The sequence below is a fragment of the Eumetopias jubatus genome, unplaced genomic scaffold (assembly GCF_037043125.1).
Source record: "Eumetopias jubatus isolate StellerSeaLion01/CBP00866 unplaced genomic scaffold, mEumJub1_p1.0 scaffold_15, whole genome shotgun sequence".
Taxonomy (NCBI): Eukaryota; Metazoa; Chordata; class Mammalia; order Carnivora; family Otariidae; genus Eumetopias; species Eumetopias jubatus.
Genome location: NW_028274821.1, coordinates 88,792,173 through 88,810,150, shown reverse-complemented (window position 1 = coordinate 88,810,150; position 17,978 = coordinate 88,792,173).

Here is a 17,978-nt window from a genome sequence, read left to right as displayed (position 1 = left end):
ACTCTTTCTATCATTGCTCTGTTGAAGCATTGCTTTCGATGTTTAAATTGTTGACCAAAAACATTCAAAACCACCAGCTTGACTCCTCAAGGCTGTCATAAGTTGAAAGAGAGACCAGAAAAGTCTTGAAAGGGTGTGATTCTGCAGGAGACAAGTCTTGGCTCTCTGGTTTCCCTGCTGGCTGAGATTTTCAGGACCAGAGACAGCGCCTCCCCCCCCCCCCCCCCCGCGCGCCCCGCCGCCCCCTGACCCACACCTGTTTCCTGGGGAGCTTTGGATTTGACTGTCAGGAGAGGTGACCCCACCTGATAGACTGGGAACCTACCCAACCCTGGAGAGACCTTGGGAGGGAAGCACTAGAGGGTGCTAGTGAGCTGCTGGTCCGAGGATTGGGAGAGGTCCATTCAAATCCTGACTCTATCACCACCTCTGCGACCTTCAGAAGGTCACAAAAAATAATGACAACAAAAAAAGTTCAAAAAGCCTAGATTATTTAAAATGCCGATTGTTTACATTAAGGCCTGTTCTCACCCAAGTCTTATCAGTGTCTATATTATACAGAGGGGTTCTCCTGGGGGTGCACCGTGGTTGGTGTTTCCCTTCTCTTGTTTGTTACTTTGCATACAATGATACCCAGTTTGTTTCTAGGAAATCTTACAGCTATTGAATATTACATATGCTTTTAAACAGCTTTGTTGAGCTAAAGTTGACATGCAACAAACTGCACATCTTTTAAATTGTTACAGTTTGATACGTTTTAACATCTGTATACACCCACGAAACCATCACCACTGGGACCATCACCCCCAGAAGATTCCTCTTGTCATTGGAAACCCAGCCACACCACTGCAGGCCGTGTGTCCTTGGCAGTCACTTATTTCCCCTTGAGTCTCAGATGTTCACTCATGAATTCTCTGAAGAATGTGTTTAACTGGAAGCTGGCTTCTTCTCCTTCTGGGACCCAGCCACTCCCTTTGACCTCCTGATGGGTGTGGGCTCAAGGGCTGCCAACCCACTTGATAAACAGAACACAGTGGGCAAAGGAAATCTGCTGCCCAGATGGATCACAAACCCAATGCGGGAGAAGATGGTTAATGGATGGCATCCATAGCGACTGTGGGTTTCAAGCTAAAGAAAACACCGGTACCGGTGCTGGGTTAAGCAGCAAAAGGAAATGGATCATCAGGCCGGGGGAGACTCACAGTACCTCACCTAACGTGCAGAGGTGCTGGGGGCCAAGGGAGGGACTTGAGTCAGGCCCAGAGTGCCCGCCTCTCCCCCTCCTTCTCTTTCATCACCTTCCCTCTGTGGATCTGCCCCATTCTCTGCACAGCACCTGGCTTTGTGTATGCTGCTCCAGACACCCAGAGACCACACACTCACGGTCTTCTTCTCCCCCCTCCACTTTTGACCCCAATTCCAAACTCCGGGAAAGAGATTTGATTGGCCCAGCCTGGGTCAGGTGCCCCCTGATCCAGCCAGCTGTGGCCTGGGGTAGGGGCAGCATCCCCTGGTATGGACCATGCAAATGAGGAAAGGACTGCTCCCAAAAAGGGATCCACCTATACCACGGATCTCCCAGTCTCCTCCAACCTGGCCCCCATGTCTGCCCCGCCATTCTCACTCTGCCCAACAGCCCTGCTCAGCCCTGTTCCAGATCTAGGTCCTTTCATTCATTCACTCAACCGGAGAATTCTTTCTTACTCAGCATTTTGTTCTACTCAGACCTTCAATAGATTGGATGAGGTCCACCCACATGGGAGAGGGCAATCTGCTTTACTCAGTTTACCATTCAAATGTCAATCTCATCCAGAAACTTCCTCACAGACCCACCCAGGAACAATGTTTAACCAAATATACAGGCACCTCATGACCTAATCCAGCTAACACATAAAATTAACGTCATACCCTTCAAAAGAGATGAAGGTTGACCCTTCTCTTTGCACCCTTCAGGCTTGTGACTACTTTGCACATGGTGGAGAAGGGGGGTGTCTTGTCAAGAATAGCGAAGGGGCTCAGATCTCACCCTGCTTGCAGATTCACATGCTGGCCTTCCAGTTTCACAGAGGCTATCAAAGACATGAGCTTCCTAGGTCAGAGATGGGGACTTTATTACTCATAGCACAGATGTCAATAAATATTTGTGAAATGAATGAGTGGTTGCATGCTCTGCAGTCCTAGGCTACATACCCAGGAAATGGCAGTCACCCAGATCTTTGGGGGGAGCAAAAGCCCCCCAAAGTCAGTTAAAGAGATAAGGTAGAAGACAAGACCAATTTGGCAAATACCTGGCAAAGTTAAGGTGTGTGTGCCCTGTGACCCAGAAATTCCACTCTTCAAGCCTTTATCACGTTATGGCACATGAAGAAAATGAACGTATGAGTACATCCCACTGGGGTCGGTGGAGGGGCTGCTGGATGAGGTGACTGGGCTCAGGGCCCTGGCTGCCCTGGCCTCTTCCCAGCTGCCCACCTGCAGCCCATTCATAGCATGGAGGGTATAAAGCCCAGCCCTAGAGGGACTCATACATGTGCACGGGAGACGCATTTGAGAATGTTTGTTGAGGCTCTGTTTGTAATATTAAAAACTGGAATCAAGCCTAATTTCCCATCATGAGGGGAGTGGATAAGCAAACCCTTGTCTAGTCCTATAGTGGAATATTCTGTGGCAGGTAAAAACGGATGAACTGAAACTATGTGCATGAATGTCTGTAAATCTCAGGAGCCAGAGTTGAGTGGAAATAATGAAAGGATATGGCACAGCACACCATTTATTTACCTATTAAAAATGCACATGTGCTCCAACTTCAAGCTCTATTACAAAGCTGTAATAATCAAAACAGTATGGGACTGGCACAAAAATAGACACATAGATCAAGAAAACAGAATAGAAAACCACAATTATATGGTCAATTAATCTTCGACAAAGGAGGAAAGAAGATGGAATGGGAAAAAGACAGTCTCTTCACAAACGGCATTGGGAAAACTGGACAGCGACATGCAAGAGAATGAGACTGGACCAGTTTCTTACACCACACACAAAAATAAACCCAAAATGGATTAAGGACCTACCTGTGAGCCCTGAAACCATAAATCCTAGAAGAGAGCGCAGGCAGCAATTTCTCTGACATCAGCTATAGCAACATTTTTCTAGATATGGCTCCTGAGGAAGGGAAATAAGAACAAAAATAAACTATTGGGACCACATCAAAATAAAGCGTCTGCACAGCAAAGGAAGTCAATAAAACTAAAAGGCAACCTATGGAATGGGAGAAGATATTTGCAAATGACATATCGGATAAAGGTTAGTGTCCAAAATATATAAAGAACTGATACAACTCAACACCCAAACCCCAAATAATCTGATTTAAAAATGGGCAGAAGACATGAACAGACGTTTCTCCAAAGAAGACATCCAGATGGCCAACAGACACACGAAAAGATGCTCAACATCACTCATCACCACGGAAATGCAAACAAACAAACAAACAAAAAACAGTGAGATACCACCTCACACCTGTCCGAATGGATAAAATCAACAACACAAGAAATGACAAGTGTTGGCGAAGATGTGGAGAAAAAGGAACCCTCACACACTGCTGGTGGGAATGCAAACTGGTGTAGCCACTGTGGAAAACAGTATGGAGGCTCCTCAAAGAGTTAAAAATAGAACTATCCCTACAATCTAGTAAGCACGCTACTGGGTGTTTACCCCCAAAATATAAAAACACTAATTCAAAGGGATACAGGCATGCCTACGCTTGTTGCAGCATTATTTACAATAGCCAAATTATGGAAGCAGCCCAAGTGTCCATCTATTGATGAATGGATAAGGAAGATGTGATACACACACACACTGGAGTATTATCCAGCCACAAAAAAGAATGAAATCTTGCCATTTGCAACAAAGTGGATGGATCTAGAGAGTATTATGCTAAGCGAAATAAGTCAGAGAAAGACAAATACCATATGACTTCACTCATATGTGGAATTTAAGAAACAAAACGAACAAGCAAAGGGAAAAATAAGAGAGAGACAAACCAAGAAACGACTTTATTTTTAATGTTTATTTATTTATTTGAAAGAATGAGAGAGAGAGAGAGAGCGAGCATGAGAGGGGGTTGGGTCAGAGGGAGAAGCAGACTTCCTGCTGAGCAGGGAGCCCGATGCAGGACTCGATCCCGGGACTCCAGGATCATGACCTGAGCCGCAGGCAGTCGCTTAACCAACTGAGCCACCCAGGCGCCCCAAGAAACAACTCTTAACAGCAGAGAACAAACTGCTGGTCACCAGAGGAGAAGTGGGTGGGGGGATGGGCGAAACAGGTGATGGAGATTAAAGAGAACACTTACGATGAACAGAGTAATGTATAGAATTGTTGAGTCACTATATTATACACCTGAAATTAATATAATGCTGAATGTTAACTGGAATTAAAAATTGTAATGAAAATGCGCATGTGCTACACGTCGTTTATGGATACATACATGTTGAAAGTAAAAACGAGACATGACAAGGAATTGATACACTCCAATTCTGGCATGGAGATACCTTTTGGGGAGGAAAGTCAAAACGATGGGGCTTGGAGCTTTCCTTACACAGAGAGCTGAAGGAACTACTGTAGCAAAATGTTATTTCCTTCAATGAAATCGTTTATACTTAAATACTAGAGTTAGGGTGGCCTCCAGAGAGGTAGCTTGAACACATCTGGAGAATCTAGTAAGCTGAAGAATGTTGTATTTTTGTCCAAGAGAGAAGGGCTAGAAGGCGTTCATTTCCCCAAACCTTCCCTCTCACCTGGAGGCTCGTCAGATAGGCTGGTGTAGGTCCCAAGTCTAACCACTAGATGGCGCCAGCAACCTGGACCAAGGAAGAAGCGATTTTTTTGTGCGTGCGAGACAGAGAAGTAGAGGAGAGAATGTATCTGAGAGCAGGAAAGGCAGGTAGAGGTAGAAAAGAGCAACCAGGTAACAAAAGGACCCCTAGCTGATGCAGCAATACCATTCACGGGTATTGATGAAGTGTCTATTTCTTAATACTTGAAATCATCCAAGATGCAGTTCTTTGGCATTAACAAGGGGTCAAGCTCCCACCCCCACGTCTGACTGCTATCATTTCACTCCTGTCCACTGAATGACCCAGAGGTGTATGTACCCTCTGGAAGGGGTAACGATCCGTTTTTTAGTCTCAAGTGTCTGGACTTTGGCATAAGGGCCCTAAGTTCACATCCTGGCCCTGCTTCTGACCAGCTGTGTGACCTTGGGTTAATGTCTTAACCTCTCTGGGCCTCAGTTTTCTGATTTGCCAACTGGGGATAATAATAGTACCTACTCTGGACTGTTACAAGGGTTAAATGAGATTACACACATGAAGCCCCTGGCACATAGTAGGCCTTTGCCAAACAGAAGAAACATTAGGTGCTAATGCCCACACCACTCTAAAGTAAGTAATTCCAGGGAGTGAGCACAAGGTGTCAAGCCAGGAACACACTGAATAAAGTTGAATGCTCTCCTGAGGGATAAAGATAATTCCCAAGCACCCAGCCATGGGGAAAGAGAGTAGTTAGATATGTGATGAACGTGTAAAAGATGCAGCTGGAGACCCCAACGGTGGGGGGATGACACCATTCTTTCCTTCTTTTACTCCTTAGACAAGTATTAGGAGGCCAGCTTCCTTTGTAGGCCCTGAGACACCATGGTGAGTAACACTGCCCACCCCCACCCCAGGGACGCACAACCCAGTTGGGGCAGAACAAACCTGTGAGGGTTTGGGAGCAAAGGGTGTGAGGTCAGGGATAAGATCATGAGTCCAAATCATGAGGCCTCGTGTGCCCACCAGAGGTGGGCAGGCCTGTCAAAAATAAGTCTCTTTGACGAACCAGGAGAGATGATGGACTCTGAAAAACAAACTGAGGGTTCTAGAGGGGAGGAGGGTGGGGGGATGGGTTCGCCTGGTGATGGGTATTGAGGAGGGCACATTCTGCATGGAGCACTGGGTGTTATGAACAAACAATGAATCATGGAACAGTACACCAAAACAAATTATGTAATATATGGTGATTAACATAACAATAAAAAAATTAAAAAAAATAAGTCTCTTTGAAACAAAACAAAACACTATTAGTCAATATGTTCTAGCCCAGTGACATTTTAAAATAACATTATGGAGCATATTTGCATAACATGTAGCTCACCCTTTTCATGTGTGCAATTTGGTGATCTTTAATAAATTTACCAGGTTATGCAACCATCACCATTAATCAGCTTTAAACTGGTTCATCTCCCCAGTGTGCTCCCTCCTGCTTATTTACAGTTATCTCCTGCCCCCACCCCAAGCAACCACATCTCCTTTCTGTCTTTATGGCTTTGCCTTTTCTGGATATTTCACGTAAATAGGGCAATAACATATGGTCTCTTGTGTCCAGCTTCTTTTCCTGAGCACCATATTTTCAAGGTCATTCATTTCATAGCATGAATCTGTAGACTACTCCTCTTTCCTGCTGACTAGTATTCCATTATAAGGACATTTAGGTTGTGTCCCATTTCTGTCTGATCCACCAAATTTTAACCTAAGGCCAAGGGGTGGACTTCACATGTTCTGTCAGCTTCTTGACATGACATGCACAATGAGTGTGTATGATTTTTATGGGAGAAGTTCTGTAATTTCCACAGACTCTCCAAGGGTACAATGACCATCCTCCCATATACAGAAACACGACTCTGGACTAAGTGAAGTTGGTTCAGTCTAAATTAGGTGGAGTTATTTATTGTTCTGGTCAAAGAATGTGGGCCTTTGGGTGGGGACATTGCTCAGAGCATCTCCTGGTGGAAGCTGGAGGACAGTGGCCAGCAATGACCAAACAGACATGATCCTGAACCAATGTCCAGGCTGCACCGGCCCAGCAAGGATGGGGGGTAGGTGGCTCTAGAAGTGTGCTTGTGGCAGTTCTTCCTGGGGACAGCATTAAGAAGAATGCCAAGATTCCCAGGCTAGCCCACCACCTGTGTTAACACCCAACCGTGTGCCCCAAGTGGGGGGATTCAGGGGAAGGAGAGAGAAGGGGGAGAAAAGTTCCCAACACCGTTCCTGATACAACAAGAGAGCAAGAGCCTCCTTCTTAGGAAATTGGTAGCATTTTATTTGGGGGGAAAAGAATCTGAACCTACAGAAAAATGGAAAGACTACTATGGCAAACTACTGCAACAAATTCATGTGTTCCTCCCAGGGACCCACCCGATGTGAATGTTCTCCCATTGAGCCACCCCTATCCCTTTTGCCGACCCATTTGAAAGCACTTCGCAGACATCTAAATTAAACTTTAACCCTAAACCCTTCATTGTGAATTTCCTACGGCTAAGGACAATGCCTATAAAACCACAAACCACTACCCTATACAATTTAATTTCAATATAATAATATCAATTACACCCCGACCCCAATACTGTCTTTTAGAGGATTTTTTTTTTTTTAATCCAAGATCTAATCAAGGACTACGCCTTGCATTTGGTTGTCATGGAAGCCAGATCTGGAACTGAACCAAAATTAATGAAAATTGCTAGCCTGTGTGAGAACTTGAAGGTCCCAGGCGCGGGAGGGAGGGAAGGACGGCGCAGAGGGCATCTCGGGGACCCTCAGAACAGCCTGGTGGGGGCTGCTGCCCACCTTTACAGAGGAAAGGTGGGAGGTAGTGTCCTTACCAGAGAGCTGAGCGGCCATTGCCCGGGTGTGGTAGATGAGAAAAAGCCGCAAAGCCTTGCCTCAAGTCCTCCAGCTTGAGAGTGGGGGGAGCCGGGATTTGAACCCACTCTGGCTGACTCTGATCAAACCAAACGCCCAATCCGGTGGCGCCGCTGGGGCGAAGCCAAGATGCAGGACCCCAGGGCGTGCGGATCCGGGGTGCGCGGTTCCAGGGCGCAGGGCTTGGGCCCTGGCTCCCCGCGCGATATCCTGGGGTTTGGGGGGCGGGGGACGTCTCTCCTCCACCTGAGATCTCACATAGGTGTTTTGAAAGAGCCTGAGCAACGGAAAGAAGGGTCTAACCGTGGAGGAGCCTTAGGCTGCCACTCGTGCTTCCTTTGACATTTAAATAATAAAATCAAAAGCACCATAATGTGTGCGTATATTTTTAAATATATTTTTTTTAAATCACAGAAACAGGACACGCGCCTGAAGAAAATGAGAAAATACAAACAAGCAAAAATAAGCCAAAATGTCACATGCCCACCACCCAGACATCATAGCTGTTCAAATACTAGACTTCCAGATCATTCACCAGGCAGGTGCTTACCCAGGTTAGGGCTTTGTTTTCCGGACTGAGACCCCACACAACGGGATCACTGCAGGAGGAGGTGCTGCGGCTTTATAGGAGAATGTCCATTGTTCCCCGGAGGGGCCGATTTAGTGATCCTGATGTGCTTCCATGTGGGGGACTGAGCAAAATACACTATTTTATGACCTGCTTTAATCTGCCAGTGATTTCCATGTTTCCATTTCAGACAATTCTCATCTTACCTAAGGCCAGATTTTATTTAAGATTTCCCAGTTAAGGGCACCTGGGTGGCTCAGTTGGTTAAGCGACTGCCTTCAGCTCAGGTCATGATCCTGGAGTCCCGGGATCGAGTCCCGCATCGGGCTCCCTGCTCAGCGGGGAGTCTGCTTCTCCCTCTGACCCTCCCCCCTCTCATGCTCTCTCTCTCTCAAATAAATAAAATCTTTACAAAAAAAAAAAAAGATTTCTCAGTTAACCCCCACCCTGTTTTTCATAGCTGGTTTGTGCATACTGGCATTCAAGTGGGGCGTGCATGATATCTGATTTATGTCCTCGGGGTTCTAAGCTAGTGTGCCCCCTTTTTGTGACAGTGACCTGTTGGAGAGATGGAGCCAGGTGTTCCAGGGAAAGCCCCACCCCCTAGATTTGTCCCTTGCTGCCTCTTGGTGTGATGGAATGTATTCCTCCATCCCCCATATTTCCTCTAAATGGGAGGTTAAAGCAAGGCCGGATGGTGTGAAATATGAGCCCCTGATTAAAATCTCCCACAATCCGGGAGTGGCAGGGTGGTGCAGTCGGTTGAGTTGTTTTCGGCTTGGGTTTTAAACTCGGGGCCGTGGCATTGAGCCCCAAGTCGGGCTCTGCGCTCAGCGAGGAGTCTGCTTGAGGCTCTCTCTCCCTCTCCCTCTGCCCCTCCCCACATGCTCATGTGCTCTTCCTCTCTCAAATAGATAAATAAATCCCTTAAAACTATATATATAAATCAAATCTCCCATGATACAGAAGTGTGTAATTGAGGAGAGATGGTCAGTCCCCCACCCTTCTGGTCCTTCTCCCCAGAGGTGCCCAGTTACTGGCTGGCTGTCCCTACTTCCAGACCTTTTTCTCTACAAATGGATGGCTGTTTCTATGTGTGGATATTTGCTGTTGTTTGTACAAGAAAAGGGGGGGGGGTAGTTGACACTATAGCTATTGTTCTGGAACTTTTTTAAAAAATGTGACCACCTCTCCCTATTTTGGCCATCTCTCCATGTCTTGATAGTGAACCTTTGTCATTATAACCTAAGATCACATTAATTTTGCTGACTAAAAGCCATACTGCTTTCGTGTGTAAGCTGCTGTTAGTTCGTGGCAAGTGTGGAGGACCTAAATGCAAATTCTGTGGAGCCGATAGCATCGAACTTACTCAACAGATTTTCAACTCCTCCCCCCACCCCATCCCTACCAGCCCTTCCCCTAAAGCAATCAGATATCTTTTTAAAAAATCCAAGTCCCTTGGCTGCTGAAAATCCCCTCCTGGTTCCCACTGCTCTGGGGATGAAGTTCAAACCTCTTGCCTGGCCCTACTTTCCTGCTCCGTACCCCTCAGTGCAGGACCTTTGCACGTTCTGTGCTCTCTCGGCAGTAACACCGCCCCCCCCCCCAAGAGCTCCTCTGGCTCTTGGCTGTCTCAGGCTCTAGAAGAAAACCCACTACAAACAGGTGATCCCTGGTTTCAGGCCAAGGTTGTGGGCAAGCATTTTCAATGTGTGCACCCCTTCAGGACTGAGTGGATCCTGCTGAACAAGAGGGCCCCTCTTCCTACCCTGCTCCCCAACCCAGACTGGGCGTTCCAGGCAGGGTGTGGCAGCCATCTCCCTGTCTCCCTGTCTCCTTTGCCACTGTGTCTCCAGGACCCAGGACGGCCTGGCACAGAGTCGGCACTCATGGAAGGAATGGACGAACCCATGAATGAACGCTGGCAGTCCTCCCGATGGAAACAACCTTGTTGGCAATGGGAAGCCAAAGTCTTTAGGACACACTCTGATCCAGAAATTCTACTTGTAGGAAAATTCATCTGGATGCGCACAGACGCTCGTCTTGGCATTGTTTATCCTGGGGAATATGCGCTGGGAACAGTTTACATGTCCAGAGATTGGTTAAACAGAGAACAGGATGCTGATCTTTCCTTCCAAGTCAGCGTTTCTTCCAGTCTTCCCTCCCACCGCGGTAAACTGCATCCCTACCTACTCAGCTATTCGAGGCAGATCTGGGCCATTGGGATTTTCTTTCTTTCTCTCTTCTTCTTCTCCTTCTCCTTCTCCTTCTCCTTCTTCTTCTTCTTCTTCTTCTTCTTCTTCTTCTTCTTCTTCTTCTTCTTCTTCTTCTTCTTCTTCTTCTTCTCCTCCTCCTCCTCCTCCTCCTCCTCCTCCTTCTTCTTTTTTAATGAAATCCACCCAAATGGAGACAGAAATTTCTCAGCACCCAAGAAGTTCCCTCGTGTCCTACCCCCCCCTCTGCCCAGAGGTAACCACTATTCCGACTGTTCCTGTCGTTCTTGTTTTCACGCTTCCTATGTCTCTAAACCAGACAGCCAGCCTGCCCCCCGAGGCCCACCGGTTCTCTGTTCTAGTTCTTCTCAGGCCCCATCACCTCCTCTCTGGGCAACAGCACCAGCCTCCTCCCTGGTCCCCTCCCCCTGAGCAGCCGGAGCCAGGACAGAACAGAAGACTGGCCTTGACCTCAGCAGAGGTGAGGATCTCTGTCTGCCCAGATGCTGGGCAGACAGACATCAGAGGGCTGAGGGGCAGGTGAGGGGGGGCCATCCGGCAGGGCCTGCGGTTTGAGTGAAGAAAGCGGTTGCATCAAAATGGAGAGCCTGACCACAGCCTGGGGCCTGTCCCTGCCTGAGTCATGCTAGAGAGACAGGGAGGGGAAGGCAAGAACCTGAAGCCCCTTGGATCTCAAGCTGGCCAAGGCCTTGGGTGTGACGTCTCTGAAGTCATCACTGATGAGCTCAGGCTGCGGTGCCTGGGGACAGGGTGAAGAGGCAGGAGCGAGGAGGGCTGGGGCTGGCCCAGCGGAACCCCAGGCCTGGGTTGGAGAGAGGTCATGTGGTGGAGATGGGGTTGGAGAGAGGTCACGGGGTAGACAGCTCCAAACCACTTCCAAGATCAGGATGCCTCCAACATGAGTCCTGTGTCCCCGGCACCCAGCACTGGACCTGGCACACTAGCGTGCTCGGGGTTCAGGAGTTGAAGGGATGAATGAGTCAGAAAGGCACCTCTGCTGGGCACCCCAGTCCCCCAGTTTCATTCTAAAACCTTCAGAAATGGCCGTGCTGGGACCTCACACGTCCCTGGTTCCCACAAGGACTCACCCTGGCCTTGTGGTCCCAAGCCTGCCCTTTTCACAGGCTCTGGTGTGTGGCTCAGTATGTGTAGAGCTGGGGAGTGACTGAAAGCTAGGGGCAAATCTGGCATCCAGCCAGGAGGAAGAAGCATTTTCTCCCCCTTTCAGGATAATGTTGTGCAAGTGCAATTCAGAGGCCCAGAACTGCTGTCCCCGGATGGGCTAGGAGAGTCAGGGCCTCCCAGGATTGTCATACTCGGTCACCTGGGTTCCTGGCTGCAGCTTGTGCTGGGGGTGGTGGGCACAGCAAGAGACCTATCTGGTCCTTTCCAGGCTCCACGTTCAGAACAATTCGGGGACACCCCTCCCCTCGAGCCCTGTGCTCGGGGAGGAGCCCTCGATTACAGCACATGGGCTACTGCCTGCGGCGGTGACACAGACCGTCCAGACCGAAACCCGGCGGCCCAGGGGGGGACCAGCCCGAGGGCTCGCTACACCTGCTCTGGGCGGCAGCCCCCTCCCAGTCAAGCCCCCCTCCCCTGGGCTCCCTCAAGGGTCTCCTCCACACACGCCTGTCATGTCTGTGTACCTGGCGCTGCAGTTGAGCACAGAAATGGATTCACTCCTCTGAACCTCAGTGTCTTCATCTTGAATATGGGGATAATAATAGACCCACCTCCTAGGACTGTTACAAGAAGACACTGAGCTAATATGGATAAAGCTCGGGGCACAGTGGCTGGCGGGTATAAAGTTTGGTAGTATCGTTAATTTGGTTACATAATAATTGTTATTTTATCACCACATTTCACTGCCCAGCTAACGTTCCCCACTGCCGGGTCCAGGAGGGAAGAAACTGTTCTCTTTTGCCAGGTCCTGTGTTTGTCTTAGACAAGTTTCTGCCTGCTTAACCCCGGGCGCGGGGGGGCCCCCTCCCCCAGAGCCTTAGTTGGTGTCTTCCCTCTGCCTTCGACGTGCTCAGCAGTGACATCCCCCACCCCCGCCCCAGAGGCTTCTGATGGGTCCATGTAGTCAGAGTTGCGTCTGGCAGGAAACACGCAGTGTGGAGGGGGTTGCTGGCTGCAAGGGGCTCATCTGGGGCAATACTGTGCGCCTCCGTGTCAGGGAGGACCTGACTCTTAGGACAAGGTGAGATCAGGGAGGCCTTCCCGGTAGAGGAGTTAGGGTTGGGGGGACTGGACAGGGAAGCGGTTAGAGGCTCACACAGGAAATGTCGTCTTACCCTCCAGTACCCAGAAAACAAGCGGGATCCAAAATGGCTTTCGGTGGGCCCTTGGCTGCCGGCAGCCCCCCGCGCCCTGCAGAGCCGCTGAGGGACCCGTGCTAACTAGCTCCGGTTGGTGGTAGTCGGCTCCTTCTGTTGTCACTAGGGCAGAGCCGCTCTGGGGATTCTGGGTTAGAGGGGCTTACGATGGGGATGCTCGTGGGACAAGCGGAACCTCTTGGGCGGGTTGCGGGAACACAGGTGAGGATCCCAGGGCTGGCCAGGACCAGAAGCGGAGTCACGGAGGGGTTTATTTGTCAAGGTTCTCTGCACTGCTCCGGCTGCTCACAGCCTCACCCCTGCCCCCGCCACGGGGTGCTGAGCTCAGCCTCCTCCCACGCCTGCGTCCACCCTTCCATCGCCCTCTGGGTATCTTCTGTTCACACCGGAGGAGCACCTGCTCAGACGTAGCTCTCGCGCGGTTGCATTCGCTGGCTGTTGGCTAGCCTCCCACTGGCGGCCTGTAGTCGGGAGCTCCCCACCGTCCAATCAGCTGAGGCCGTAGTGGTCAGACCCAGGAATTGCCGGGGCCTGCTTCGTTGGTGGAGGTGTGTCTAGCTGTGTTTGGGGGGCTACGGGGGGACCCCTTACAGGGGCTCAGGTCTTGTCCCCTACACCCACCCTCTGGCTTCCAAGCCGCTAATCAGGTTCCAGGATGATCCAGCAAAAGCCCCCATTTCTCCTCTGTACTTCTCACCTGATACACACACATCATTACGACCCTTATCCTGTCGTGAAGTAATGCGTTTTTTACCAGCCTCCACCGGCCCTGGACTGATAACTCACAGAGCAGGGGTGGGGATGGACCGTCACACAGGCATCTCCAGCCCCTGGGCTCTGCCTCTGGAACGAAACGGGCGTGGCTGAATCTCAGTTGTTAAAACAACAGCGGCAGGGATAGTTTACATTTAATGCCAGGCCCAATTCCACGTGTCACCTGGCTTATCTCAGGAATCCTCGAAGGAAGGTCTATCATCAGGCCCATTTCAGAGATGGAGAAAGCGAGGCTCAGAGAGGCAAAGTATGGTGCTCAGTTAGGAGGCAGCGGTAGCCGACAGTAACCAGGCACTAGTTCGGGCCTTGTGCTCCTCCCAGCTCCTCAGTTGCCGAGCCATGGGTGGGGGTGGGGGGGCAGGTTACTTGGTCTCTCCAGGCCTCAGTTTCCCCTTCTCCAAAAGTGGGGTAAGAAGGGGCACCTGGGTGGCTCAGTCGTTGGGCATCTGCCTTCGGCTCAGGTCATGATCCCAGGGTCCTGGGATCGAGCCCCGTGTCGGGCTCCCTGCTCAGCGGAGAGCCTGCTTCTCCCTCTCCCACTCCCCCTGCTTGTGTTCCCTCTCTCGCCGTGTCTCTCTCTGTCAAATAAATGAATAAAATCTTAAAAAAAAAAAAAGTGGGATAAGAAGATTCATCATATGTCGGTCACAGAAAAAAATCGGCGCTTTTCAAACTGTAAAACTCAACCCCAGGTCGTCATTATTATCACAGATGGGAAGGAGTTTTGCTGTTCTTTCAGCAATAAATTGGGCTTTGCAGACTTGACCTTTAAGTCCAGCTTGCTCGGAATCATCCCACGAGTTGGACACATACCTCAAGGACAGCTCCGACATCTTGATTTACAGGTCGTGGGATCAGAACTAAAAGGTATATGCGTTTCATCTGAGGTTCTAATCACATCTGTGACCTTTGCACCATGTGTCTTAAAGAAATAAAAAACCAGAAGGTTCTAGAAGACTTTATATTGCACAGCAAGAGGTAAATGACATCAGCCCAACTCTTTATGGAGAGTGGCACCATCCACCATGGTAGCTACCACCAGATGTGGGCCTTGAGCTCCCCCAGCGGGCTGCCTCCAAACTGAGATGCTCCAGGCCTGCAAAATTCACACTGATTTTTAAAGACTTAATATGAAAAAGAAGTAAAATCTCTCATTCAAAATTTAAAAATATTAACTACATGTTAAAATAATACTTTTGATATATTGGATTAAAAAAATAGATTATTAGAGTAGGCTGGGTAATATCCCAAAGATACCAGTTCCTAATTCCTGGAAGCTCTAAGTTTTAACCTTATAGGGAAAAGGGACCTTTCTTTGCCAGTGTGATGCGGTTACAGCTCTTGAGATGGGGAGATTATCCTGGATTATCCAGGTAAACCCTAAATGCAATCACATGTATCTTTGTAAGTGAGAGGCCAAGGAGATTTACACAGACACCCGGAGGAAAGAAGCAGGGTGGAGGTAGAGGCTAGAGCAATGTGGCCACAAACCAAAGAATGCTGGCATCACCAAGAGCTGGAGGGGGCAAGGAACAGAGTCTCGCCTTGATGCTGTGGCGGGGAGCGCAACTCTGCCAGCACCTTGGTTTTGGACTTGTGGCCTCCAGAATTGTGAAAGACTGCATTTCTGTTCTTTTAAGTCACTAAGTTTCTGGTAACTTGATGATTTTTTTTTAAAGATTTTATTTTGTTTTGTTTTGTTTTCTTTTTAATGATTTTATTTATTTGTCAGAGAGAGAGAGAGAGAGAGAAGAGCACAAGCAGGGGGAGCGGCAGGCAGAGGGAGAAGCAGATTCCCCGCTGAGCAAGGAGCCCGATGTGGGACTCGATCCCAGGACCCTGGGATCATGACTTGAGCAGAAGGCAGATGCTTAACTGACTGAGCCACCCAGGCGTCCCAAAAGATTTTATTTTTTTATTTATTTGAGACAGAGAGAGAGAGCACATGTGGGAAGGAGGGTCAGAGGGAGAGGGAGAAGCAGACTACCTGCTGAGGAGAGAGTCCGATGCGGGGCTCGATCCCAGGACCCTGGGATCATGACCTGAGCCGAAGGCGAACGCTTAACTTGACTGAGCCACCCAGGCGTCCCTGTAGATTTATTTCCAAATCGGCAGTATTAGCTTAATAAATCTTCAGTCTTCAGCGGGATTGTAGGAAGTAAGCACTCTCTGGAGATCCAACCAGGAGCTACACATGTTCTGTGGACACAGAAAAACACCTCTAAAAACACAAGAAGGCATGTGTGAGTGTCCTCGGGCTGCTATCACAAATGACCACAGACTGGGTAACTTAAAACAACAGAACTGTATCGCCTCATGGTCCTGGAAGCCAGAGGTCTGCAACCAAGGTGCTGGCTGGGTTGGTTCCTTCCGGAGGCTCCGAGGGAGATCCGAGTGGCTCTCTTCTGGTGGCTGCCAGGAAGCCTTGGCATTCCCTGGCATGTGGCCACATCACACCAATCTCTGCCTTCCTCGTCACATGGCCTTTTCCTCTGTGTGTCTGAGTCTCCCTCCCCTTCCTTTTCCAGAGACATGGGTCTTTGGATTCAGAGTCCACTTTCAGTGATGGTCTCATCTCAAAGTCCTCAACTTAAGTATCTCTTGCAAAGACCCTGTCCTGCGATGCTTAATTTCATGTGTCAACCTAACAGGCCATGGGGCACCCCGATGAAACATTATTTCTGGGTGTGCCCAGATGAGATAGCATTTGAATCAGCAGACCCAAAGACCAGGAAGACTGCCTTCCCCAGGGTGGGTTGGCATCAGCCGATCTGCCCAGAGTGAACGGAACAAAGAGCAAACGGCCTCACTGCGGAGCTGGGACATCTCTTCCCATTTTCTCCCGCCCTTGGACTGGGATTCACACCATCAACTCCCCTGGTTCTCAGGACTTTGGACTCAGACTAAATTACACCACTGGCCTTCCTACATCTCCAGTTTGCAGATGGGAGAGCGTGTGTGGGATTCTTAGCCTCTATAATCGCATGAGGGATGATATATGTTTTGTTTTTCTGGAGAACCCTGACTAGTACAGACCCTATTTCCAAGTGAGGCCACATTCACAGATACCCATGGGTTAGGACTTGGACATATCTTTTTGGGGGACACTGTTCGGTACACTAGAGGCCTGTTACCTGGGTCTTTGGTGGAGGCTGGGATGCAGAGGGTGTGGGCCTCGCAGCTGTGTGGTCATGGGTTCAATCCCTTCACTCGTGACCTCTTTACTACGGTTGCTTCTCTCCCACGAGCCTCAGGAATCCGCTCTGAGAACTGGAGATAAGGGACTTACCCCGCAATGTTGGCGTGAGACGACTTACTAGCAATGTGACTGGGTGAGTTACTCAACTACTCCTTATCTCAGGTTTCTCATCTGTGAGGTGGGAAGACTCATAGTACCTCTCTCAACCGGATGTTGAAGATTGTTATTTCCCAGGGACATGGTGAACATTATACAAGTGTTGTTTTTTCTTCCTTCCTTCCTTCCTTCCTTCCTTCCTTTCTCTCTCTTAAGTATTTTTTTAAAAGATTTTATTTATTTATTGAGAGAGAGAGAGAGAATGATAGAGAGAGAGCATGAGAGGGAAGAAGGTCAGAGGGAGAAGCAGACCCCCTGCTGAGCAGGGAGCCCGATGCGGGACTCGATCCCAGGACTCCAGGATCATGACCTGAGCCGAAGGCAGTCGCTCAACCAGCTGAGCCACCCAGGCGCCCCTCTCTTAAGTATTTTTTTTTAAGATTTTATTTATTTATTTGAGAGAGAGAGAAAGAGCACAAGAGGGGGTAGGGGCAGAGGGAGAGGGAGAAGCCGAGGACCCTGGGATCATGACCTGAGCTGAAGGCAGATGCTTAGCTGAGTGAGCCACCCAGGCGCCCCTCTTTCTTTCTTTTTTAAGTCATCTCAACCCACAGCATGGGGCTCGAACTCAAGACCCCGAGATCAAGAGTCACATGCTCCACCAACTAAGCCAGCCCGGTGGCCCTGTACAAGTGCTGTTTTTAAAAAAGGGGAGGGGTGCCTGGGTGGCTCAGTCGGTGAAGCATCTGCCTTTGGTTCGGGTCATGATCCCAGGGTCCCGGGATCGAGCCCCGCATTGGGCTCCCTGCTCGGTGGGAAGCCTGCTTCTCCCTCTCCCTCTGCCTGCTGCTCCCCCTGCCTGTGCTCTCTCTCTCACTCTCTCTCTTTCTGTCTGTGTCAAATAAATAAAATCTTAAAAAAAAAAAAATAGTACTGCATGACGCCTGGCTCAGGGGAAGCTGCTGTTGTTGTTCATGTTGTTATTTATGAGGAAATGTTGTCATCTATTATATTAGAGAGAGGTGATGA